We start from the raw sequence: 19,827 nt of genomic DNA, 5'->3' as shown, positions 1-19,827 counted from the left end.
CTTCTGGGAAGAGCCAAGATGCTAACCCTGGGCTTCTGCCTAGATGCCCAGGATCCCCCTACTCACAGTCACTTACTGGCTTTGTCAAAAATCCTTAGACAATGGATTGCTTGTCTTCAGCTATCAAGTTTGCATTATAAACCTTTCATATGTGGGCTTCCCTGGTGGCTCAGATGGTAAAGAGTTGCCTGTAATGCAAGAGACCTGGGTTCGATCTTTGGGTCAGGAAGATCCTCCGGTGAAGGGAATGGCAATCCACTCCAGTATTCTTGCCTGGAGAATTCTACGGACAGAGAAGCCTGGTAGGCTGCAGTCCACGGGGTCACAAAGAGTCGGACAGGACTGAGCATTCAGGCATGCACTTTCACATGCATGGACCTTTCATATGTACACATTCAACCCCACAATTCCACTATTGGGAATCCCTACTGAACTAAAAGCAGAAATATTAAAGTTTTGTGATGCATTTTTTGTACTAGCAAAAGCTGTAAAAAATAAAAACTGTAATAAGAAACTGAAAATACTCAGACTGCAGGGAATGGTTATGTAACTGTGGTTAAGCCCCAGTGTGGAATCCAGCAAGGGACTAAGCTTCACCTGCTCCGCTTTAGCTTTTCACCACCAGCACTGAATAAATATTTAGGTGGATGAACACATTCAGTTCCATGAGGATGACTCGACTCTGTGTGAACAGGTGTTATTGTTTAGTTACTAAGCTGTGTCTGACTGTTTGCGACCCCATGAACTGTAGCCCAGGTTCCCCTGTCTGTGGAATTTTCCAGGCAAGAATACTGGAGTGGGTTGGCATTTCCTTCCCCAGGGGATCTTCCTGACCCAGGGATCGAACCTATGTCTTCTGCACTGGCAGGCAGGGTCTTCACCACTGAGCCACCAGGGGAAGTGCTAAGTGAACAGAGGGGATGCTAAAGACAGAATATGAAGGGGAAAAACTGGGCTGGGGAGCGATCTGGGTTATCGAAATAAAAGGGGATAGGACTTGTTCAGTTGCTAAGTCGTGTTCTATTTGCGACCCATGGATTGCAGCAGCCCAGGCCTCCCTGTCCCTCACTATCTCCTGGAGTTTGCCCAAGTTCATGTCCACTGAGTTGGTGATGGTTTAATGGCATCACCGATTGAATGTGGACAGGAGAGCCTCAAACAAGTGTGTGCTTACGTTTGCCAGGGGCAGGGGAAGGCAAGCACTGTTCATCTGGATTAGCTACGAGGCAGGGGCTAGAGGGAGGAGAACACTGATTTTTTTTCTGTGTATATTTCAGTATTATTTTACTTGTTACAGCAAATAGGAATCATGTTGATAATTAAATAAAACTATAAAGTAAAACAATTTATAATAAAAAATAAATTTTATTTTTGGTTGGCTTCCTTTCTGTCTTATTTTAGGGTTCGATTACTACATAGACCCTGTAATTTTAACAGTGGAAAAAACCTTTGTTTCTATAGTTGGAAAATTGTGACCTTTCTCCAGGGAAGTTAAATCCTGTTTTCTCCTGCTTGTTGGCTTTAGCAATTAAGGCAATCTAGTTATTGCGAGTGTATTTTTCCCATTCCTATTACTTTTTAAACTTAATTTATCACATGCTATTTATTCCCATCTATGTTTGTCGGTTCTGGGACTCTCTTCTTTATTTCACTGAGTTATGCTTGCACTTTGATATTAGTGTAAGGCATTTACCTTATTTTTCTTTATAATATTCTTGAAAACACAGTGCTATTTGTCCTTCCTTATTGTTCTTATTTCCCGATTTTAATCCTAATGACTTTAATAATTATGTTTTCAAGTTCAATAAATAATCCTGTTGGGATTTTAATTGAAATTGTGTCCTGTCTATAAATTACCCACAGCAGTCATGCCATCTTTCCATTTAACCAGAAACATGACGCGTCTCACCATTTATTCAAGTCTTTTAAAATTTCTTCAACATTTGTAGACGTCTTAAACTTCTTAAACTTTCATATCTCTCTCTTTCACAGTTAGTCTATCACTGATTTTAAAAAATATGTTTTTCTACTTTCTTAAAAATATCCTTCTTTCCTTTCAATGTCACTATACTGACAAAAATGTATACTATGGTATTAATTATTAGGCCCTGAGTAGGAAATGGCAACCAACCCATTTCAGTATTCTTGCCTGGAAAATTCCATGGACAGAGGAGTCTAGCGGGCTACAGTCTACAGGGTCCCAAACAGCTGGACATGACTGAGCGACTGAGCATGCAGGCACAAAATATTAGGGGACAAAAGCATCCATATTTCCCTTTCCATCTGTGGGACAACCAACCCGTAGTGTTTCCTCATTAGGTGCAGAGCTCTCTTTTGTTTTAAAAAATACTTGCTGTTTCATTCATTCACGCACGCGTTTAGAACTGTGTGCCAGATACTGTTCTGGGCACAGGGAAAAAGAGTAAACAAAAGATTAAACAAATCCTTGTTTTTTATTCAGCTTCAATTTTTATTATGCTAAGAATTAACTCTTCTCTGTTTTAGAATTTTTAAAATAAGAAGTGGGCATTCCACCTCATCAGATAGTTTTTCTGCATGATCTGAAATGATTATAGTGCTTTTCCTGATGTATATAATATTGCATTTTCCTACCACGGATCTATTTATATTACTGGGAATAAACACTCGTGTCTAATTTGGAAAGACTTGGAAACCTAAAGTCCTCTCTGAAATAACAAGTGAGTCAGAGAAGGCAATGGCACCCCACTCCAGTACTCCTGCCTGGAAAATCCCATGGACCGAGGAGCCTGGTGGGCTGCAGTCCATGGTGTCGCTAAGAGTCGGACACGACTGAGCGACTTCACTTTCACTTTTCACTTTCATGCATTGGAGAAGGAAATGGCAACCCACTCCAGTGTTCTTGCCTGGAGAATCCCAGGGACGGCAGAGCCTGGTAGGCTGCCGTCTACGGGGTCGCACAGAGTCGGACATGACTGACGTGACTTAGCAGCAGCAGGAGCAGCAGAGAGAGAAAGCAGAACACAGACAAGTTGGCTATGAACCAAGAAAACAATCGCAACATATACTTCTTCATCCTACAGCATAAGGAGTCAGTAACGTAAGTGGAAGCCTCTAGTCTCCCTTCTCCTCTCATGCACCGAGGGGAGTTCTGGGAGCAGAAACTATAGAAGCACATCCCCCAGGTGCTAGATGCCCACGGCCATGCTCCAAGGAGGTGTCCCTGGGTTGCCCCGAGAAGAGCCAGGCCTTAGTTGGTGGCCACAGGACACTCGCCCTCCTGGAGAGGAAAGGGAGCCACTTTACAGGGAAGGGGCATGACTCACTTTAGGTTTTGACAGGATGATCCCTGCTCTCTGGGTCCCAGACTCTGGGCCCATGCCTTTGTGCACCTCCTTCCTCTTGAGGGAGGCTGGGACTGGGACTGGCTTGGAGCTAGCACTACACACAAGCGTGACACCTCCAGCCCACAGCAAGGGACTGAGGCCCGTGGTCCGGCAGCCCAGAGTCGCTGACTGCTGCCCACAGCCCGGAGGGCGTGGGTGCAGATGAGACCCTGGGCTGCAGCCTTGTGAGACCCCGAACAGAGGACGCAGCTAAGCCCAGACTCCTACCTGCAGAGACCGTGGGAGCAGCACCACGGTGTGCTTTTAAGTCACTAAGTAGGTTTGTAAGTCTGAGTGATACTGTTATGGACTCAGCCATACGTCGTGAATACGCTGTCATTAACCCAAAAACAGATTTGGGGAGCCAGACTGGTTGTGGGGAGGACGGTTCAGAGGCTACTGCCTCCAGGCTGGGTGTGATGCCTCTTAGACCTCAGGCAGCAGCGAAGTCAGAGTCCTGGGAGGTCGGTGTATAGTAGAAGCAGTGTTAGTCGCTCAGTTGTGTCTGACTCTCTGTGACCCCATGGACTGGAGCCCTCCAGGCTCCTCTGTCCAAAGGAATCTTCAGGCAAGGATACTGAAGTGGGGTGCCGTTCCCTTCTCCAGGGGATCTTTCCAAACCAGGGATTGAACCCGAGTCTCCTACATTGCAGGCAGATGGTTTACTGTCTGCAGCCCTGGGAGGTCGGTGGGCTTGGGGCATATTTTGAAGCTAATGGGGTTTTCCAGCCGACTGTGTGCTGGGTGGGAGGTCGGTGGGCTTGGGGCATATTTTGAAGCTAATGGGGTTTTCCAGCCGACTGTGTGCTGGGCTGAGAGAAGACGAGGAGCTGGGGTGATGCTCAGAGACTGGCTGGGTGGGTTCTCATCTGCTGGGATGAGGGGCTGTTGGGCGCAGGGCTGAGGGGATGAGGTGCCAGCTTACTTGTGGACGTGTGGAGCTTGAGATCCCCTCCCCTGGTACCTCCGCCCCTACTCCTGTATGTCAGCGGGGGTACCGGGCGGCAGTGACATCCACAACTGGAGTTCTGGGGAGCAAACGACCCAGGTGGGGATTCATGTTTGGAGTAAACCAAACAAGAGATGGAATGGAACGCTGTGAGCTGGGATGAGGTTACCATGGATACCGAGAAGGGCAGGAATCGGAGGGAGGTGAGGGAGGAACCAGCGATGCCTTTGAGTAGCTCCTACCATATATTTTCTGTTGGATGATTTTTCTCCTCACTTTTCAGATTCCTACACTGCCATTTATGTCATGTAACCTGTATCGGCCTCAAGACAGGGCTGTAACCAATATCAGCCTCAAGACAGGGCATTTGTTGGGCAAAGCTGATGATTTCAGGAGCAGCAGAGCCCTCTTCAAGTCAGATGGCCTTTCCAGCTATTTCCTGCCCTTTCAGGCAAGGTCCTAGGGCCCTAGAAGGTAGATTCCATTCTCCATCAGCTGTTGGTTCTCTACTGTAAGCCGAAGGGCTTAAATGTGACGACCTTGGATCTTGGTTTAAAAATGCAGTGCTGGAGCTTCCCTGGTGGTCCAGTGGATAAGAATACGCCTGCCAGTGCAGCGAACACAGGCTTGATCCCTGATCTGGGAGGATTTCTCATGCTGCGGGGCAACTAAGCCCGTGTGCCACAACCCCTGAGCTCCAGAGCCCATGCTCTGCAACGAGAGAAGCCACAGCAATGAGAAGGCCAAGCCCTGCAACTGGAGAGCAGCCCCCGCTCCCTGAAACCAGAGAAGGCCCACGCACAGCAGCAAAGACCTGGAGCAGTCAAGAACAATATATTAATTAATTTTTGAAAAAAGAAAATACAATGTTATTTCTGGATAACCTGATCAAGCAATCACGTTGAAATGATCTGCAAAGAATCTTCCATAGCAATATACTCATTTTTTAAGCACTCTGTGCTCAGAACTTGCTATCATGATCTCTTTTAATCCCCCCAAAAGCCCTGAGAGGTGGCTTGCTTCTGTCAATATTTTTCAGATGAGAAAACTGAGGTTTGTGCAATTTCAGCAGCTGCCCCAGCAGGGCCAAGTGTGGAGCAACCAGAGAACCTGCCGGGTCGGCTGCCCTGTGGTACACTTTACCCAGACCCACGGGCAGAGCTGAGCTGATGGCCACAGAAAGCACACGAGTGGTTTAGGTTTCAGTAATAAAGCATTAAAATAAATCTGTAGACCCAATAAGGAAGCATTTAGTGGGAGCTAAATGTATAATGAAAATGGTATTTAACTGGAAATGAAGAAACCAGGGCTGCAGTCACCAATTAGAGGTGTGATTTGAGTTGGAGGAGCCTGAGCTGGAGGAGCCTGGTGAGTTTCCTTGTGTCAAATGATGCTGTTGAGCTAGGTCTGCTCATTCATTGTTAAAAAGTAAGTGTTGTGTGCCTATCAGACAATTTCTAAAGTCCCTTCCAGCTCTAGAAACTATAATTTATATGTGACAATTTTAATGGGGGATGGGCAATGTTAATTTCTTACAGAATATTCAATAATTAATGTTGCTTTCTTATAAAAATACCTTCGACAGAGCTACCTGCCTTCATATTATTTTATTTAAAGGAGCTTGAGAAGGAAGAACACCCACGCCTTCTATACTTCAGTTAGCAAACGTGAGGCTCCGAACACTTGGTAAAGTTCGGGCTGATTAAGAATTTATGCATATTGTCAAAAATTCTTGCACAAACGTGAAAAGGACCAGCTCTCGAGTCTGCAGTGATTTAGAAAGCAGAACTCCTAAAATGATAAATCTCCCCCCTGAGCTCTGACATCGAGCTTCAGCGGTCCCACCGTTTCAGATGCCCAGGACAGAGATTTATCTGTGTTTCATCAAGTATGAAAAATATATGGATGGAGGGGTTTCCGGCCGGCGCCCCCCTCCCCAAGTCTTCCAACCACCTCCATTAATGTCAGCAGGCTCATAAATTTCTCCTGCGTTCTAAAGAAAGCAGCTTGTGCCACCACACAGAAGCCTCCGAAAGTGTCACTTGCTGCCTATAAATTCACTTACACTCAATAAAGGCAATTGGCTACACATGGACTTAATTACCGTGGCCCTTGTTGGGAAACTGAGGGGTTCACCGTCTCTCAAAGGAGAGGAGAGGAGAGTAGTGTATAAATCGAGGTGGTGTCTCAGCTTCACTTTACAAAATCTGATTTATTCCTTGATGTTTCTACTTATTAGTGGGCTATTTATTAACAGTTACCGCTCCAGGAGGAAGCCTCCTTCTCGATCCCAAAGTACCACTGTTGCTCAGGCTTCACTCCTACGGGAACCTCCCTGCCCTACCCTGTGCTCACGTTTATTTTATTAAAAGGAACAATATATTACCGATAACATAATCGACTATCTAGGCTTTGATGACTCTTCTGTTGAGAAAATGATTAATATACTATATTTTCACCTTTTCTCTTGAATATTTATCTGTATAGAAAATTTAATATGCAAGAACAGACCACTTCAGGAACTAATGCAGAGAATTTTCTGTTTAAACAGATGCCCATCCATTTCTGTTTACACACCTGTCGTTTTAAAGCCCAGACACCATTCATTCACTGATCCTTCTTCAGTCAAAGGAGCCTCTGCCCTTCCTAACTCAGGAGTCCAGAAAGCTTAGGGAGGCAGACACAAGGGGAAGGTAAGTGAGCAAAATGTCCATGTTTACGTTCCAAATGCGGTTCCTATGCCCTACTTTCAAAGAGAATCATTTACAGACAGCAACAGAGTGATTACAAAAAAGGGAAGCTTTAGAGTTCAAGGTTAATTCTGAAGCTCCTCTGACCTGATTCTATCAAGTGACAAGTACCTGTTTACGAAATAAAGGCATGACAGTTCTTGTCTGGAGCAACACGCATGTTGACATCTGTCACCATATGACACAGAAGAGACGAGTCTGTTGAATGAAACCCAAAGTCTTTATATCTAAATGATAGCCTGTCCAGCCTTGCAGGGTATTAAGTGCCCATAAAGGCTCTCAAGCCATCCAACTTTCACAGTTAAGAGTGGCTTCAGCAGAAAGCCAGGAGATTTGGGGGCTTTCACATCTCCAGGATAATACTGGTTTAATTTTTTCAGTGATTCTCCGACATTGCTAGGGGGACTACCTACACTTTCCCTCCCCTGTGAAGGGCTGGCTGTGCCTCTAGCCCAAGGCTGTGTTAAGTTGCTCCAGTCGTGTCCGACTCTTCGTGACCCCGTGGACTGTAGCCTGCCAGGCTCCTCAGCCCATGGGATCTCCACACAAGAACACTGGAGTGGGTTGCCACGCCCTTCTCCAGGGGATCCTCCCGACCCAGGGATGGAACCCGCGTCTCCTGCATTGCAGGTGGATTCTTTACCACAGAAACACTGGGAAAGGCTACTCAAAGTATTATCCCAGGTCCAGGACTCTTAGTATCCCTCAGGAGCTTGCTAGAAATTCAAACTCGACATCAAAAACACAGGCAACAAAAGTGAAAACAGACAACTCGAAGCACGTGAAAGTAAAAGCTGGCGTGCCGCAGAGGAAACCATCAACAAAATGAACAGGCGACCTACGGAGTGGGAGAGAGGATTTACAAACCATGTATCTGATAAGGCGTTAGTATCCAAATGTATAAAGAACTCCTACAACTCAACAGCAGAAGATCCCCGGATAACCTGGTTTAAAAATGGGCAAAGGAAGTGAATAAACATTTCTCCAAGAAGACATACAAATGGCTCACAGGTACACAAAAAGATTACGCAACATCACGAATTAGGGAAATGTAAATCGAAGCCACAACGAAGTGTCACCTCACGTGTGTTGGGATGGCTATCATCAGAAGAGGAAAGATAAGTGTTGATGACAAGCATGTGGGGAAAAGGGAACCTTGTCCACTGTTGGGAGGAATGTAAATTGGTTCAGTCGTTATGGAAAAAAGTATGGAGGCTCCTCAAAAAAATGAATTAACACAGAGTTACCATAGAATGCAGCAACCCCACTACTGGGTATATGAAAGTGAAAGTGAAAGTCGCTCAGCCGTGTCCAACTCTGTGACCCCATGGACTACACAATCCATGGAATTCTCCAGGCCAGAACTCTGGAGTGGGTTGCCTTTCCCTTCTCCAGGGGATCTTCCCAACCCAGGGCCTGAAGCCGGGTCTCCTGCATTGCAGGTGGATTCTTTACCATCTGAGCCACAAGGGAAGCCTAAAAATACTGGAGTGGGTACCTTATACATACATACATATATATATATACGGGTATATATCCAAAGGAAATAAAATTGGGATCTCAAAGTAATATACGTACACTGTGAAATAATAGAAAAAGTGTATGTTGGTCTCTGCCTCCACTTCCTGGCACAGGAACTAAATACCTTGGACTTTCCTGGGTGATAGAGTATTCTGTTCTAATGAGGTGATGCTTGGTGGCTTCTGAGTGGGGGCTGACCCCCAGAAAGACCAAGCCATGATTAGAAGCTTGGAAGTTTCAGCTCCACGCTCTATTGACTAGGAAGGCAGGAGGAATAAACAGTGAGTTTATGGTCGGTCATGCCTAAGTGAAGACGCCTCCATACAATTTCCCGAAGTCGGGGGGTTTGGAGAGCTTCTGGAGCTGCAAGGCTGGTGTCTGGAGGGGAGCATGGCAGCTGGTGCCCCTCCCCACACCTTGCCTGTGTATCCCTTCCATCTGGATGCCCACTTGTATCCTTTATCATTTCTTTTTTATAATAAACAAGTCAGTGTGTTGCCCTGAGTTCTGTGCGCTACTGGAGCCAACTGTCAAACCCAAGGGAGGAGTCCTGGAAACCCGGATTTACAGCCGAATGGTCAGCAGCATGGGTGACAACCTGGGGTTTGAAACTGACATCTGAAGCTGGAGGGAGCAGTTTTGCAGGGCTGAGCCCTTAACATGGGGCGGGGGGTGGCCTGAGGCTCTCTCTAGGGAGGTCAGAACTGCACAGAATCACAGGACACCCCAGTTGGCCCTGTAGAGAACAGCTTAACGTGTGGACAACCCACACACATGGGGAGTCAAAAGGCAGCATGGTCAAAGCGTGTGAGTCAAGGACACACACACAGGAGGAAATGTTTTCTTCTTTTACACACATCTATGTTCAATGCAGAGTACATCATGAGAAACGCTGGGCTGGAAGAAGCACAAGATAGAATCAAGATTGCCGGGAGAAATATCAAGAACCTCAGATATGGAGATGACACCACCCTCATGGCAGAAAGGGAAGAGGAACTAAAAAGCCTCTTGATGAAAGTGAAAGGGGAGAGTGAAAAAGTTGGCTTAAAGCTCAACATTCAGAAAACTAAGATCATGGCATCTGGTCCCATCACTTCATGGCAAATAGATGGGGAAACAGTGGAAACAGTGTCAGACTTTTATTTTGGGGGGCTCCAAAATCACTGCAGATGGTAACTGCAGCCATGAAATTAAAAGACGCTTACTCCTTGGAAGGAAAGTTATGACCAACCTAGACAACATATTCAAAAGCAGAGACGTTACTTTGCCAACAAAGGTCCGTCTAGTCAAGGCTATGGTTTTTCCAGTGGTCATGTATGGATGTGAGAGTTGGACTGTGAAGAAGGCTGAGCGCCGAAGAATTGATGCTTTTGAACTGTGGTGCTGGAGAAGACTCTTGAGAGTCCCTTGGACTGCAAGGAGATCACGTTTCTGTCAGCCAAGACGAGTAAGTTCTAGAGATCTACCACATGGCATGGAGCTAGAGTTTACAGTACTGCACACTTCACGTTTTTGCTAAGAAGGTGTAAGTGATATTACACGCTCTCAATACACGTGCAACAGTAAATCAAGGAAAGAATGGGAAGTAATTATAAAAAATTCAGACTCTTCCCACTGAGGACCTACTGAATCAGAGCTTCGGGGGTAAGGGGGATCTGTTCTGACAAGCTTTTCAGCTGATCTGCTCTTTTTTCTTTTTTTCAGGCCGTACCATGTGGGATGTGGGATCTTAGTTCCCCAATCAGGGCTTGAACCTGAGTCCCCTGCATTGGGAGTGCAAAGTCTTAACCACTGGACCACCAGGCAAGTGCCGTGAACTGCAGTGTGAGAGGCACTGCAGTCTGACCTGATGTTAATTACAGAGTTCAGCTGGACCTTCAGCTCAGCTCCGCACATCTACTGCATCCGCTGAATTGCAGGCACTCTGCTGGGTTCAGTGAGAACCTGAGGAAGACACCACTGCCCTGTCCCTTCCCCCGGAAGTTTGCAATCCAGAGGGAAACACTCAGGTTCGGTGGAGGGGACCTGCGGGCTAGGGGTGTGACCTGGAATAATCTGTGGACCTTAGAGAGACAGTCTGGCCACTGCACTTGCAGAAGAGCCTCAGGGCCTGTCTTTCCATGGGACTTGGTGCACGGACAAGCCTATAGCTGCTGGGTGCTCTCCGTCTGATTTACTGTGACGATGGACAGCAAAATATGCGATTTCACACGGGTGTGCATCCGTCCTGAAGGCCTCTGTGAGTAATGTCGAAGACCTTGATTTCTCATCCACCTCTTCTATGTCCCCCATTCAAGCTAATATATTTTCCAGCAAAGCCAACGGCAGAAAAAAAGCTCTTCACCTTCTCAGAGGAGTCACCCACACATGTTCATGTCTCTTCCACAGACCACAGCTGCTTTGGAGGATTTACTGAAACTATAACTACACAAGGAATTCGAAATGATGACCCGCAGTCACTCCCCCTGGCCATCCGTTTCCCTCTATCCTCCTGAAATCTCTTTTTAGTTTCTGAAAGGAACTCATGCTCAAAAGAGAAAACCCGGAATATAAAGGCAAAGAACAGACAGAGCCGTGGTTCCGTTCCCGGGAAGGTATCGATCATGAACATTCTAGTGGTTCTTTTTGATGTCCTGCAAAGTCCTCTGAATAATTCTGAACCTTCCCCTGAGGACCAATCGGGGTTTGACACAATGGTCAAGCTTCCGAAAGCCTCTGCTCACCCTGGCTTTAGTTCTGCCAGGAGCGACCCCAGCTTTTAGCCAAGCTACCTGACTGTCCTGAGTCCACTTTGTCACCTGCAAAATAACTGGAGTCAGCCAGCATTCTCAAATCCCACGGTTCCTCTGTGGCTCTCTCCTGTTTACCGACACAGACTGTCACCACACTCTGCAGAAAGAGGATCAGAGGCTGGCGCAGAGAAGGAGCTGGGAACAAGGAAAGCTCTGGGCTTCCAGGTGGTACCCAATGAGCAACTGGGCCATAGGCATCTGCCATCCTTTCCCATGAAATGACAGCGGGGTCCAAGACGTACAGGTCAGGGTTTTGGCTGCTGGGATGTTCATAAGGAGGACATGAGCTCAGTGTCTTGGGAGCTGCAAGGCTTTTGGAACCAAGGGACCTGAGTATCAATGGCCTCTCGTGAGTCACGGACTCCAAGAAAGACACTCAACTGTTCCCAGCCCTGGGGTCCCAGAAGAGCATCCATGGAAAGCATCTGGCAAGACCCTCCTGGAGGAGAAGTGGTAGGTGACACAGGTCCAGAAGGAGGGCCCAGCTTCCTAAGGAGTGAACAGTGATGGAAGTTGGTGCGGACCCAGGGGCTTAGGAGATCCCAGCCGGGGACAGCACAGCTGGATAGGAGAGATCCGAATGTCTTTACTGAAAGAGATATTCACTTTTCCAGGCTGATGGGAAACTCTAAGGGTCTGCCCTGCTCCAGACACCTTCCCAGCACCATTCTCAGCAGATTTCTGCTCGTGGCTGGGGAGGTCTACTGGGCAGTGAGAGAGGAGTCTATAGGACTGTCTAGGTCCACAGGCCTTAAAATCACAAAGCTTCATTTGCTGAATGGTACCCAAAAGGGCAAATTTTACTGCATTTAAACTCAATCTTAATCTTTAAAATAAAAAAAAAAAACTAGCAAAGCATTCCAGGACCTCTTCAGGAAGAACGTGTATGTCCTGGTGATCTGCAGATGTGCTGCTCCTGTAGACAAGTCACATCCCGGCTCCCCACCCCAGGGACTAGAAGCGCATTCCACCCTGTCTAATTTTTGTTTGCCTGCCTTGTCATTATCCCCTCAGCTTTATCCCCACCCCCAGCCCCCACAGCCCTTCCGCCCCCGCCTCCACCACCAGCCAGTCCCTCCTGCCATCAGGAATGTAGCATTTTGAAAAGATGCTCGCGGCTGCGAATATAAAGGCCCAGACTCAGGAACGGAAACACAGAATGCTTTGACTGTGGCAACTATTCCACATTGCAGGCTTGTATGTCTGAGAATGTGCTGGCTTTCCAATAACAGCATTGGCTGTTCTTGCTGCTATTGATATGATGGTGTCATTTAAAATAATTACTGAGGCCTGATCATGTGCCACACACTGTCCTAAGGGCTTTATACATATTATTCTGTTATCCCGTCTGTGAGGTCAATACTGTTAATACCCTCACTTTAAGAGGAGGAGAAAGAGGCACAGAGAGGTTAAACAACTGGTTCAAGGTCACACAGCCTGTAAGTGTTAGATCTGGGATCTGAACCCAGGCAGCCTGGCTCTCAAGACCACTCCTGCTCTGTTTGCATGATCTGCAGTGTACTTGCTTATGATACAGAGCATGATAGGTGCCCTCACATCATTAGACTAAATGGCAGAGGCATTTTATTTCCCAGCCAGGCTCACCCTGCTGAGGATGAAAATCATTTCAAGACCCCAGAGTCCTGCCTCTTTGCTATCACTTCTGATTGACCCAAAAGGGCGAATTTTACTGCATTCAAAGTCTATCTTAATCTTCAAAGCTATGACCAACCTAGACAGCATATTAAAAAGCAGAGACATTATTTGGCCAACAAAGGCCCGTCCAATCAAAGCTATGGTTTTTTCCAGGAGTCACTTATGGATGTGAGAGTTGGACCATAAAGAAAGCTGAGTGCCAAAGAATTGATGCTTTTGAACTGTGGTGTTGGAGAAGACTCCTGAGAGTCCCATAGACTGCAAGGAGATCCAACCAAATCCATCCTAAAGGAAATCAGTCCTGAATATTCATTGGAAGGGCTGGTGCTGAAGCTCCAATACTTTGGCCACCTGATGTGAAGAACTGACTCATTGGAAAAGACCCTGATGCTGGGAAAGACTGAAGGCAGGAGGAGAAGGGGATGACAGAGGATGAGATGGTTGGATGGCATCACTGACTCAATGGACATGAGTTTGAGCATGCTCTGGGAGTTGGTGATGGACAGGGAGGCCTGGTGTGCTGCAGTCTGTGGGGTGGCAAAGAGTCGGACAAGACTGAGCAACTGAACTGAACTGAATCTTCAAACTTAAAAAAAGATTAGCAAAGCATTCCAGGACCTCTTCAGGAAGAATGTGTATTTCCTGGTGTGTTGGCTTAAAAAGTGGAACAAGGCTATGTCGTTTATACCATTTCCAGATTCCTTAAGATTACACGGGTTAAGAGGAGTCTGCTAAGAGCCCAGGAGAAAAGCCACAGGGCCAGTCCTAGAGCTGCCACCCCACCCGGGGGTCTGTCTTCTCTCTAGATTGAAGGTGAGCTGGATGCCAGGCACAGTTTCAACAAATTAAGATGAAAAATGCAGGTGGGGAGATATGGTCCACATGGGACCATTTGCAAAGAAACAAAGGCCTAGAATCAGAGCTGACAGTCACTCAGGTGGCTCTGATGCCCGTGTGGGGAATGGGGGAAGAGACTGTGCATCTTCAATGACAAGAGTCCACAGTTCCATAGACTTCAAGGTTCTCCTTGAAGAGGTTGGATGAGGTCACTTCCAAGACTCCTTTATGGTACTTCAAAAGGAAGGTCAGCCACGGGATAGTGAAACTTAGATGACAGTTCAGGCAAAGTCCCAAGCCGAGAGAAATACCAGTTATAGCAAAAGATGATCTCAAAACAAGTATTCCCATGACTGTGTCATCCAATATGGTAGCCTCCAATGACACATGGCAGGGCTTCCCTGGCGGCTTAGTCGAAGAGAATCTGCCTGCCAATGTGGAAGACACAGGTTTGATCCCTGGGTCCAGAAGATACTCTGGAGAATGAAATGGCAAACCACTCTGGTATTCTTGCCTGGGAAATCACATGGACAGAGGAGCCTGGTAGGCTGCAGTCCACAGGGTCTGAAGAGTCAGACATGACTTAGCAACTAAACAATCACCACAAAAATGTATATAAATAACTATAGTTTAGAGATCACTTAATAAAAGAGACATCACAAAGAAAAGCATATGAATGACTGGGCACTTCACAAAAGAAATGCTACCAACAAAAAGACTGAAAGATTTTCCAACTCTTCCAAATCATACAATAAATGCAAATTAAAAGATTACCGAGAAGTCACTGTTCTCGTATCGATTTGGCAAAATATTAAAAATATAAAAACGGATTCATTAGCCAATGCATCTATCCAATAGAATGTTAAACAATCACGAAAGACCTCTTTTGGAAACTATTTTACACACAAAAGGAAATCCAATGTTAAATTTTTTAAAATTAGAAAAAAGATTCATAAAACTAATTAAAATATACATTATACATGAGAGAAAAACACTGGAGAGCAATTTGCCAAAAATTTTTATAGTAGGTATCTCTGTATACTAAAATTGTAGATTTTCTTCTTAAACTCAACCTTGTAAATTTTCTACAGTGAGCATGTATTACTTTTACCACTGAAAAAGGACTTCTTTTAAAATAATTTAAAAGTTGACTTGAGAAAGAAATCCTACTTTTGACGACTACCAGTACAGACTAAATGCGCTAAGAATAAGTATTCTAAATTATGGGAGTTTATATTAATTGTAACTTCTGGTCATTTTTTAGTTGTCACCGTGTGCCCTGTTGGAATTTATCCTGAGGATTGATCGATGTTTCATGTTTCAAAAGACAATATTTGCTTTTTATTTGTCTTTGATTTAAAAAAGCAAAGAAAAGGATTTTTATCAAAGTCAATCAGATAAATGTAATCCAATTATGAAAATAAATCCACCCTTGATCTTGCATTACTTCAAAAGAATGGGTCTTTACGTCTGTGTGAATTATACACAGCACACCCATGGGACCTGCTCTAACTTAGCCTCCAAACTGCCAGGTCAGCAACACCAGGCTGGAATGCTCTCAAGGGGACTGGCTGGGCTGGGAGCACTGGGTCTTCAAAGGAAGCCCAGAGCCAGCGGGAAGGGCGGCTCCCAGGAGGCATGGGGTCTCCCATGACCCTTCAGCATCTCAGATCGGGGAAAACTCAACTAGCCAGCCTCCAGGCACCCTAATCTCTCAACAGAAGAGAATTTCTAAGAGTGCTCTGCAGGTATTGTATTAATCTACTTTTTTTTTTTTTTAAACAGGGTGTTTTAACATTTTAATGTTTATTTTGGATTATCCCAAACTAACTTCATGCCTTTCTTTACTTTCTAATATATTTTCAATGAGGCTTTTAATTACTAAAATAATACTCATAAAAAAAGACATCTAACTGTACAGAAGAATATAAAATAAAAAGTAACATCGCTACATGAAGTATCATCACTTCAAGGCATATAGATGGGGAAACAACAGAAACAGTGAGAGACTTTATTTTCTTGGGCTCGAAAATCACTGCGGATGGTGACTGCAGCCATGAAATTATAAGAGGCGTGCCCCTTGGAAGAAAAGCCATGACAAACCTAGACAGCATATTAAAAAGCAGAGACATTACTTTGCCAGCAAAGGTCCACATAGTCAAAGCTATGGTTTTTCCAGTAGTCATGTATGGATGCGACCATAAAGGCTGAGTGCCAAAGAAATGATGCTTTCAAACTGTGGTGTTGGAGAAGACTCTTGAGAGTCTCCTGGGCAACAAGGAGATCCAACCAGTCCATCCTAAAGGAAATCAGTCCTGAATATTCATTGGAAGGACTGAAGCTGAAGCTGAAGCTTCAAATACTTTGGCCACCTGATGCGAAGAACTGACTCATTAGAAAAGACCCTGTTGCTGGGAAAAAGACTGAAGGCAGGAGGAGAAGGGGATGACAGAGAACAAGGATGGCATCACCAACTCAATGGACATGAGCTTGAGCAAGCTCTGGGGGATGGTGAAGGACAGGGAAGCCTGGCTGGCGTGCTGCAGCCCATGGGGTCACAGTCAGTCTCGACTGACCGAGTGACTCACCACCAACAACACCACTATTCTTGTCCCCAGTGGTAGCCACGCTAACAAAGTTTCTAGTGAATCCTTTCAAAAATTTTCCATGCATACACAAAGATATATTTTAAAATCCATGTATGAATGTATCTTTGTATATGTGGGTATAGATTATATATATTTTAGCTTATTTGGGGTTATAACTGTACACAGTGCTTTCAATTTGGTTATGTCACCTTGTAAACTGGATTTTAAAAGTTTATATAAAAGTAAAGAGGGCTTCCCTAGTGGTTTAGAATGGTTAAGTGGTTTTTATGTATTTTATATATATATATATATTTATATATTTTAGCTTATTTGGCATTATAACTGTACAGTGCTTTTCAATTTTGTTATGTTACCTTTTAAACTGGATTTTAAAAGTTTATATAAAAGTAAAGAGGGCATCCCTGGTGGTTAAGAATGGTTATGTGGTTAAGCCTCTCCCTGCCAATGCGGGGGACACTGGTTCAATCCCTGGTCCAGGAGTCAGAAAGAAATGAACAAATAAGAATCTTTTTTTAAAAAGTAAAGAATTATTTCATCTGCAGGAAATGTATTTGCGCGCATCTGTTTTCTGAAGTCCTCAGAAAAGAGAAGAAAGTTGCTGATAAGGAAAGTTCACAAACAGAGGGCAGATCATCTTCGTTAACTATGAAAAGGAAGGTTTCAATTATAAACCAAGATGATTTAAACAGAAGGCAATTCTTTTGAAAGAGCTGCCTTTCTACCTCAATTTCCATGATTGCAGAAAACCATCCCGAGTGCATTTCCTCCAGACACAGTTATGTAATCAGATAAGAACGGAAAACCTCGGCCCTGCTGGTCTGCACAGGCCACTGCTTGGATGGGAAATGTGATCACCACCGTCCCTTCTCTGCAGCGGGCACAGTCCTCATGGGGCGTCCACTGCTTCAGGGGAGGGGCCCAGGGGTGAGCAGCTGGCTACAACACAGCAGGAATCATTACGGCCTGCCCCTGGGGCTAAATCTTGTCCATGTGTCACAGATGAGGAGATGGACTGCACGGAGAGGCTGAGCCACTTCCCGAGGCTGCACAGCTGTCCTCAGGCTCCACTGTGTGTGCTCACACAGACCACCTGCAGGAGGAACGGGGAGGGTGCCAGCAGAGCTCAAGGGGGAGACAGAAAGGAATCGCAGGGAGGCCCTGAGCAAGGGTGTCATAAAGAGGCTGAAGCTGAACAATAAGCTGGTGGTCCAGGCCAACGGGGAAGAGAAGAGAAGGCAGAGGAGTGAGGACATCGCCTGGACCTTGGGCCGCACCCTCCAAAGGTCTCAGACCAGGAGGGGATGAGTGCAGAGACCCGGGCAGAGACCCCGGAGGGCCTGGAGAGCGTCATGGACCGCCTGGGTGATGCGAGGTGTCTTCCTGTGCGAGAGGCATGTGACGGGGTTGGATGGAGCTGGGAGCAGGGGACCTGCTGGTGAGACAGCCCACTGGTCTCCGGAGGCCTGAGCTTGGCACCCCGGGTGCTCCTGGGGAACATGGGGCTTGGGAAGGACTCAGCATCCCAGCGGGATGAGGCCTGTTCAGGAGACGAGAGACCGGAATTGCGGCTGCCCAGGGACTCGCCCCGGCTCCCAGCGGGTGCTACCAGGACTGGTGACTTCGCTCTGCAGTCAGATGCCATGAGGGGACATTCATGTCTGCAGATATACTCAAAGTACATACTTTACCTTAAAGAGACTGTTTTAAATCAGAAGAGACTGCTACCTGTTAAGCTTTTCCTATATTGCGAGCGGGGGTTTAGTGGAGGGCGGTGGTGGGGCAATCTGAGAACAAGTGATTGGAATACTCAGTTTTGGTATTTGAGTAACAGAAAAACATGCTATTTTTAAAAATGAAACACTAACATCTTTGCTGGTAACTGTATCTTTTCTTTGATATATTTTCTAACAGCTTTATGGATGTATAATTAATATATAATAAACTGTTCCTGTTCATGGGGTTCTAGCAGTATGAATAATGGAGTGGTTTGCCATTCGCTTCTCCAGTGGAACACATTTTTTCAGAATTCTCCACCATGCCCTGTTCGTCTTGGGTGGCCCTGCATGGCATGGCTCACAGCTTTATTGAGTTAAACAAGCCCCTTTGCCATGAGAAAAGAGAAGGGGGCGGCAGAAGATGAGATGGTTAGATACCATCACCGACTCAATGGACATGAATTTGAACAAACTCCAGGAGACAGTGAAGGACAGAGGAGCCTGGGGTGCTGCAGTCCACGGGGCTGCAATGAGTTGGACATGACTGAGCAGTGGAGCACACACAAAGTGTTCATATTTAAGTGTAAAATTTGGTAAGTTTGAGATACCTATCTATCTACCTATCTATGTATATTTTATGTCTTCACCAAACCATCACCACAATGAACAGTGAGGAGGAAGCTGATAAAAGAGAACCCGTTTTGCTATAAAATATCCCTGAAAACACATATAAAGAGAAAAACTCACAAAAGTAATCAATTTTGAATTTTAAGAAATGATAAATATTTAAAAGCTCTATTTGGAAAGAAAGTTATGACCAACCTAGATAGCATATTGAAAGGCAGAGACATTACTTTGCCAACAAAGGTCCGTCTAGTCAAGGCTATGGTTTCTCCAGTGGTCATGTATGGATGTGAGAGTTGGACTGTGAAGAACGCTGAGAGCTGAAAAATTGATGCTTTCGAGCTGTGGTGTTGGAGAAGACTCTTGAGAGTCCCTTGGACTGCAAGGAGATCCAACCAGTCCATTCTGAAGGAGATCAGCCCTGGGATTTCTTTGGAAGGAATGATGCTAAAGCTGAAACTCCAGTCCTTTGGCCACCTCATGCGAAGAGTTGACTCACTGGAAAAGACTCTGATGCTGGGAGGGGTTGGGGGCAGGAGGAGAAGGGGACGACAGAGGATGAGATGGCTGGATGGCATCACTGACTGGATGGATGTGAGTCTGAGTGAACTCCGGGAGTTGGTGATGGACAGGAAGGCCTGGCATGCTGCGATTCATGGGGTTCCAAAGAGTCAGACACGACTGACTGACTGAAATGAACTGAACTAAACTGATTTATATAATAAAGGACTGAATTCCCCAGTCAAAACCATGTAACTCTGATATCGAACATTCCGAAAGAATCTTTGTTATAAAATTTAAGGATTATTGAGGAGATACTGTCTTAAGACCCCATACAGAGTTAACGCAAGAGAAGCTTACTGACTGTTTAGGTTTTTCTGAATCACTGTAAAGTAACTGATATATGTCAGACACCTGTTGCTGCATGGTAAGTCACCCCAACAGTCAGTGACTGAAATGACACACGTGACTGTGGATGGGGAGCCAGGTGTGGCTTAGCAGAATACCC

At 45.6% G+C, this 19,827-nt stretch overlaps 1 protein-coding gene across 6 annotated transcripts in view; it reads right to left on the bottom strand.

The window, feature by feature from the left end:
* DRC11 (dynein regulatory complex subunit 11) overlaps positions 1 to 19,827 on the bottom strand; it is a 187,615-nt gene that overhangs the window by 111,138 nt on the left and 56,650 nt on the right. The window lies entirely within an intron of this gene.

Source organism: Bos grunniens, chromosome 3 (assembly GCF_055505025.1).
Source record: "Bos grunniens cultivar Pamir isolate PY7600 chromosome 3, Bosgru_T2T1.0, whole genome shotgun sequence".
Classification (NCBI taxonomy): Eukaryota; Metazoa; Chordata; class Mammalia; order Artiodactyla; family Bovidae; genus Bos; species Bos grunniens.
This window is presented reverse-complemented; position numbering and strand designations above follow the sequence as displayed.